The sequence below is a fragment of the Pelophylax lessonae genome (assembly GCF_965119305.1).
Source record: "Pelophylax lessonae genome assembly, chromosome: 4".
Classification (NCBI taxonomy): domain Eukaryota; kingdom Metazoa; phylum Chordata; class Amphibia; order Anura; family Ranidae; genus Pelophylax; species Pelophylax lessonae.
The window spans coordinates 62,800,644-62,808,948 of NC_138771.1; positions in this window are offsets into that span (position 1 = coordinate 62,800,644).

Below are 8,305 nucleotides of genomic sequence, written 5' to 3' on the forward strand. Positions count from 1 at the left end.
GGACTTGATCCCTGGGTACAGGCGGCGCCAACAGAGGCTGCCTGTGGATAGGTGGGGGGTGTCTGGTCAGCTCTCCAGTGCCCCATCATTTCTAATGGCAGCCCAGCCTAGCCCTGTCATCGGTTGTCAGCCATTTTCTCCCTTTCACATCATTGGCTCATCACAGACACCAGCCAGCTGTGCAGAGACGGCGACCGGACAAATCTGTGATAAGGATATGAGAATATCTGACCCTTTCATAGGGTGGTCCGTTCCTCCTCCAAGTGGGGGGTCTGCACACCCGGAGAACTGGAGGTTACACTCATTAGTTCTGATCAGCCTCCATTTCTGGAATGCGGAAATGTGGAAATTGTATTGATACAATGGAAACATCGGACACACTTCTATAGAGATGTAGTGATGAGACCTGAATGGATCCGAACACTCCCCATTATTACTCTTCCAGGAGATTTCTATCAAGATTTTATTCTTTACAAATGAAAGATCTCTTTTCTATTTTTATAAAGATTTGCATACCTCCCAACTTTTGAACTTTGCAATGAGGGACACGGAAAGAGAAAACAAACATGCGGCGCGCGGCAAATTGTCGGTGTGGCCAATTGCTTAGCAGTGGGAGGGGCTTAAGGGATAGGGTAAACAAAACCCAGACTTCCTAGTACTCATAAAATATGCTTTGATTGCTCAGCCTACCTTAAAGAAGAACTTCATTAAAATAGTCAGAGACTGCATAGCAACCAGCAACTGTTGAGACAATGAAGACTTTGGTGAGAAGTATATAATGTACAGTATTGTGTATATAGTGCAGGAGAGTGTAATGTACAGAATGCAGGAGACAGGAGTATGTAATGTACAGAATGCAGGAGACAGGAGTATATAATGTACAGAATGCAGGGTCGGACTCTGCACCATCCACACCCCCAGCTCCATACACCCCCCATCCACCCCAAATACCCCCAGCAGCTCTATCCACCGCAAATGCCCACCCAGCTCCATACACCCCCCCATCCACCCCAAATGCCCCCAGCAGCTCTATCCACCTCAAATGCCCACCCTAGCTCCATCCACCCCAAATGCCCACCCTAGCACTATCTAGCCCAAACACCCATCCAACCTCCAAACACTCGAAATGCCCACCCCAGCTCCATCCACCCCCCCATCCAGCTCCATTCACCCCATATGCCCACCCCAGCTCCATCCACCCCAAATGCCCCCAGCTCCATCCAACCCAAATGCCCCCTTGGGCATGTTATAGGCATTGCTTTGCGGCAAAAAACGCTGTAAAAAATTGCGTGACTTTGAGGTCACAAAAGTGTGAAAGGGGCCTTCATTAATCAAGGTAGAGTGTGCCCCCTTCAATGCAAAGTGACCAGCGTGCCCCCTTTCAATACAGAGAGACCAGCGTGCCCCCTTTCAATACAGAGAGACCAGTGTGCCCCCTTTCAATGCAGAGAGACCAGCGTGCCCCCTTCAATGCAGTCAGACCAGCGTGCCCCTTTCAATGCAGAATGACCAGCGTACCCCCTTTCAATGCAGAGTGACCAGCGTGTCGTGCCCCCATTCAATGCAGAGTGACCAGCATGCCCCCTTTCAATGCAGAATAACCAACCTGACCCTTTTAATGCAGAATAACCAGCGTGCCCCCTTTCAATGCAGAATGACCAGCATGCCCCCTTTCAATGCAGAGAGATCATCGTGCCCCCTTTCAATGCAGAGAGACCAGCGTGCCCCCTTTCAATGCAGAATGACCAACGTGATCCCTTAATGCAGAATGACCAGTGTGACCCCCTTAATGCAGAATGACCAGCGTGCCGTGCCCCCCCCTCACCCCGAGACCGGTGCACTTACCTGCAGAGGTTTCTCCTCTGTCCCCCGGCATCTCCTCGAGTCCCCTTTTCTCCTCCTCGGCCAATTGCATGGTTTTGCCTTTCGGCCAATCAGGAAGACCTGCTTCCTGATTGGCCAGGAGGAGGATCTGTGTGACAATAGCGAATTTTCATTCGCTATTGTCACACAATGGGTGGACTCGGGGCACACTGCTCTGCACCCCGGGTCCACCCTTCTGATCGGGAGCAGAAGACGAGGGCGGAGCTGGGAGGAGGAGGGGGCGGGCAGCAGAGATGGACGGCATTATCGGAGACATTATCTGACAGGACACCGGCGGCCAGATTTTCCGGGACTTCAGCCCAGCTCCGCGGGACCCCGGGACCCCCTTTGATTTGCGGGACAGTTGGGAGGTATGCAACAGATCATTGATCTGTAGTCTGAGAAGTCCTCTTCTTCACTCCATACACTGACCAAAAGCCTGGATCCCCTCTTTTCTATGTTCACTAGTCAGCAGTTGGAATCTCCTCCATTCACTGGTCAGAAGCCTGCAGTGCACCCCTCTCCTCTATTTTCACCAATCAACAGTCTGATTCTCTTCTTCTCCCTACAAACTGACCAGAAGCCAGGCTGTACCCCCTCACTTCTCTATTCATTGATGACCAGTCCGATTCTCCTCTCCTCTCTATACAATAACCTGAAGCCAGGCTGTGTCCCCTCACTTCTCTCCTGATTACCAGTGCAGTCTGATTTTCCTCTCCTCCTCTCTATACAATAACCTGAAGCCAGGCTGTATCCCCTCTCTTCTATGTTCACTGATGATCAGTGAGAGGGGATACAGCCTGGCTTCAGGTTATTGTATAGAGAGGAGGAGAGGAAAATCAGACTGCACTGGTAATCAGGAGAGAAGTGAGGGGACACAGCTTGGCTTCAGGTTATTGTATAGAGAGGAGGAGAGGAAAATCAGACTGCACTGGTAATCAGGAGAGAAGTGAGGGGACACAGCCTGGCTTCAGGTTATTGTATATAGAGGAAGAGAGGACAATCAGACTGCACTGGCAATCAGTGAAGAACAGAGTGACAGTGCAGCTGAGCTCCGACTAGCAGCGAGCTGAGGAGGAGTTTACCACGGGGAAAGAAGCCTATGGAAAGAAAAAAAAAAAAACAATGCGGGCAGTTGTGGTGCCAGGACCCAGGGCACCCAGCAGCAAATGTACCCCAAATATGCCCTGGGTGCCTGGCGCTCCCACCCTGTACACGTGAGAACCAGGGCTGCATCACTCACACACACTTGTTGCAGGAGGGAGATTACACAGCATGACATCAGGTCAGTCTCGTCTTCTTTCCTGGAGAGCACACGCTTCCCCTTACAGGAGATTCCTGGAGAGGGCGGGGCTTAGTGGCAAAGCCCAGGGCAGGCATTGTATGGTAATTGCAGGCTTTCAATAGCAAGGGAGTGGGCGGAGATACCGGCATAGCCGTGGACACTGCATTACAGTCTTCTAATACTAGCGGCGCCGCGCCATGCTAATGCTAAGGGAGGACAGGTGCGGGACACAGCCTCAATGTGTGGGACAGCGGGACTCTGTTACAAATGCGGGACAGTCCCGCGAAATCCGGGACTGTTGGGAGGTATGAGATTTGTCTGATTTTTAGAACCTGAAAAGTCCTGAAGTATTACATAGTAGTTCTGATTCTTCAAAAAGCTGTTGACCCTGAAAACAGCATAGAAAGCAAATGGCGGGGAATAGTGGGGAATGTATTCAGCATGGAATCCAGGGACAAATCTTTACCAATATGCCACACCTTCAGGATAAACCTTGATTGGGTGATAGCCGCATACTTTACCATTGTGTCATTCCTCATCCACTGATCTCATTCCTGTCTTTCCCACCATCATGTGCATTAGAACATCACTAAAGAACATCTGAACTCAAACACAAAAATGTAATACACTACAGCTGAGCAGTCCTTAGATATGGTGGCTGCATTGGTTTTCTTTTTCCTTTGTTTTCACTTTGTGTTTCTGCCAGTAACTCACTTCCTGTCCTAGGGTGACAACACTCACTGTACTGAATCTATGGAGAAGCTGTGTTGTCACCCTAGGACAGGAAGTGTGTTAGGACTACAGAATACTCCCCCACCCCCTGTCTATACCATAGTGAGGTGATGTTCTGCAGTGTACATAGAGAACTGGGAACAATGCTGACTGAAAACAGTCCAGAGGCAATGAGACCAGAAAGTTATCAGCTCTTTATATTTACTGCAGAACCAAAACTTACATTTTTGCACCTAAAGAACAGATATAAGAATACGGAATGTTTATTCATTCATTCATACACTATTTTACCAAAAGTATTGGGACACCTGCTCTTTGCAGCTATAACAGCTTCAACTCTTCTGGGAAGGCCGTCCACAAGGTTTAGGAGTGTGTCTATGGGAATGTTTGACCATTCTTCCAGAAGCGCATTTGTGAGGTCAGGCACTGATGTTGGAGAGAAGGTCAGGCTCACGGTCTCCACTCTAATTCATCCCAAAGATGTTCTATCGGGATGGATGTGCAGGTCGGTCAAGTTCCTCCACCTCAAACTCGCTCATCCATGTCTTTATGGACCTTGTTTTGTGCACTGGCCCAAATCATTTGGATTATGGTGTGGGGGTGTTTTTCAGGGGTTGGGCCCCTTAGTTCCAGTAGTGAAGGGAACTCTTAAGGTGTCAGCATACCCGTGCAATGGCTACAAACAACGTAAATGTTACTGTCCACAGGTGACGCTTTAAAATCCTTTACAGGTTACCCCTTTTCTATCTACAGAGGAGGTCTAGTGCTAGAAATAGTGCCCATGATATGACGTTCGCGGTGATACTTCATGTGTGGGACGATCGCTGTTTGCACGCTAACATGGGGATAGGGCACTTTGAATTTTTTTTTTTTTTAATTAATAAATCATTTTTTTTTAATAATTATTCATTAAATTTTTTTAAATTATGAATTCTTTTTTTTTTTTTAACTGTTCTTTAACATTTTTTTTGTCACTTTATTGCTGTGAGAAGGAATGTAAACATCCTTGTGATAGCGATAGACATGTGACGGGTACTCTTTATGGGGGAATCGGGGGTCAATATGTCCCCAAATCCCTCCTTTGCACTGGTGCCGATGACAGTCAGGTAAACCGGAAGTCATGTCATATCATCGCTTCCGGGTTAATATAGCGGAGACCCAATCAAAGCTGATTGCGGTTTTGTATGAGTCTCCGGCCAGCCGGCGGACGTGTCAGCTGGTAGCTTGTGTCTCCCTGGGGGATGGGAGAGCCCAGGAGCTACAGAAAGGGGCGGGAGCGGGGGACGCTCAGGGGCGTATCATGAAATCAGTGGGCCCATGTGCAGGATCAAAAGTGGGCCCTAGGTATGGAGAGGAAAAGTGGGCGTAGCTTAAAGGGGGTGTGGTTTAATAGAGATGACTTACATACTTACATAGTGAAGTATTTGGTAATAATAAATAATAAATTTACAGTGCAGAACAAGGGGGCAAAGATGCCAATCCTACCATAAATATACAGTATACACTCTATATTACCAAAAGTATTGGGACGCCTGCCTTTACACACACATGAACTTTAATGGCATCCCAGTCTTAGCCCGTAGGGTTCAATATTGAGTTGGCCCACCCTTTGCAGCTATAACAGCTTCATCTCTTCTGGAAAGGCTGTCCACAAGGTTTTGGAGTGTATCTATGGGAATTTTTGACCATTCTTCAAGAAGGGCATTTGTGAGGTCAGGCACTGATGTTGGATGAGAAGGCCTGGCTCGCATTCTCCGCTCTAATTTATTCCAGAGGTCAGGACTCTGTGCAGGCCAGTCAAGTTCCTTCACCCAAAACGCACTCATCCATGTCTTTATGGACCTTGCTTTATGCACTGCTCCAAATCATTTGGTGGAGGGGGGATTATGCTGTTTTTTTTTTTTTTCTCAGGGGTTGGGCTTGGTGCCTTAGTTCCAGTGAAGGGAACTCTTAAGGCGTCAGCATACCAAGATATAACATAGTAGCTAAGGTTGAATAAAGACAATAGTCCATCTGGTTCAACGCGTGTAGGTGTGTGTGGACGTATTTATTTCCCATACCCCCGGATGTTTTCATCCTTCAGATGTATGTCCAAGAGTCTTTTAAAAGTAGCCATACTCCCCGCAGTAACCACCATTTGTGGTAGAGAATTCCACAGTCTTGTAGCCCTTGTATTTTTCATACAAGTTATGAAATTGTATGCGCGGTATTCTCGAACCTTGGCTGCTCCGGATTCCGGACAGGTGGGTTCAGGAAATCATTCGATCAGGTTACAAGATCGAATTCCTTTCGCGTCCAGCGGACAGGTTCTTTCCCTCAAATCTTCGTTTGACCCCAGATCATTTGCAAGATCTTCAACGGGCTGTTCAGGATCTCCTCGCCCAGGGGGTGATCGTACCGGTGCCACATCGGGACAGATTTCGGGGGTTTTACTCGAATCTGTTCACTGTGCCCAGAAAGGAGGGCAAGGTACGTCCGATTCTGGAGTTGAAGGCTCTGAACCGCTTTGTGCGGGTTCAGAAGTTCCGTATGGAATCCCTCCGTTCAGTGGTAGCCTCTCTGAGCCCGAGGGATTTCCTGGCTTCAATCGACCTCAAGGATCCTCCCTTTGAGAACATCAGGGAGATTCCTCTGCCTGTGCTGTCACGGAAGGTTGCCTTTCTGGTGGCGATCACATCTGCCCGCAGAGTGTCGGAGTTGGCGGCCCTGTCTTGCCGCTCTCCTTACCTGGTTGTTCATAAGGATAAGGTGGTCTTGCGACCTCACCAATCTTTTCTTCCTAAGGTGGTATCCGATTTTCAGCTTAACGAGGATATTGTCTTGCCTTCGCTGTGTGCAAATCCTAAGCATCCTAAGGAGTTTGCTTTGCATTCCTTGGATGTAGTCCGGGCGATCAGGGTGTACCTGTCGTCTACTGAATCCTTCCGTAGGTCGGATTATCTTTTTGTCCTTCCCTTGGAAGGGTACGGCTGCGTCTGCGGCAACCATTTCAAGATGGATTAGACAGACAATTGTGCAGGCCTACTCGATTAGGGAACGGGTACCGCCCTTCCCTGCCAAGGCGCACTCTACCAGAGCGGTGAGTGCGTCCTGGGCTTCCAGCATCAAGCTTCAGTGGCCCGGGTGTGCAAGGCAGCGACTTGGTCGTCCATGCACACCTTTTCCAAATTTTACAAACTTGACGTTTTGGCATCGGCAGATGCCTCCTTTGGCCGCAAAGTCCTGTGCGCGGCCGTGCCTTGAGGGGGACATGGCGTTTACCTGTCCCTGTCTGTTGGGGTTGTTTTCCCCTTTGTTGATTTGCTTTCCTGGGTTTGTTGCTCCTATTGAGCTTTCTTGTTACCCAGAGTTTACCTTTCTGGTTCAGATAAGGTTCCTTTGTCCGACCTGGGTGCTGCGTTGCCTTTGTGACGGTTGCGCTTCCCACCCTTCATGTCTACACTGCTTTGGGACATCCCATTGGTGAAGACTATATGAGGGGCGGCGACTGTCAGAGGACGTAAGAGAAAACTGAAGTTTTGTAAAATCTTACCGCAAAATTCCTTTCTCTGAGTCCTCTGACAGTCGCCGCCCCCGCCCCTCTTTTGTGGGGTTTTTTGGACTATCTTCTGCTTGCTACCAAACTGAGTTGGGAATGCTGATAGCAGGGGGGTATTGGACCAGTGGGACAGCAACCTACAGGTGTGTCTATGCAAATGGTTTGTGTTTTTAACAAGTCTTATGCCTAGCTTGCTCCTGTGGATAAAAGGTCAATACCCATTGGTGAAGACTATATGAGGGGCGGCGACTGTCAGAGGACTCAGAGAAAGGAATTTTTTTACGGTAAGATTTTACAAAAATTCAGTTTTCTCTCAGCGGGGATCTATCCGCCGATCCCCGCTGAGCAGGCGGATGACAGCTCCGTCTCCACTCTGTGTGCAGAGACAGAGGTGTCAGATCCCCGCTGTCCTCTATGGGGGAATCGGATGAGAACGAACCGCCTTTCCATTCTCATCCGATCCACCAGATGGATGGAAAATAGGGTTTCGATCCGTCCGGATTTGACGGACAGGATCGGATTGGATGTCAGCAAGCATGTCTCCGCTGACATCCGCTGCCCCATAGGGATGCTAGGGGTATCCGATCAGGTTCGCCTGAAAAACTGACAGGTGGATCTGATCGGACCGTATGTGTGAAAGGGGCCTTAGGGGTGTACTTACTTTTGTTGGGTTATTTTGAGGGGACAGCAAATCTACACAATTTATACAAGCTGTACACTCACTACTTTACATTGTAGCAAAGTGTCATTTCTTCTGTGTTGTCACATGAAAAGATAGAATATAATATTTACAAAAATGTGAGATACTGTGTGTGTGTATATGTATATACAGTATATATATATATATATATATATATATATATATATATATATATATATATACACAC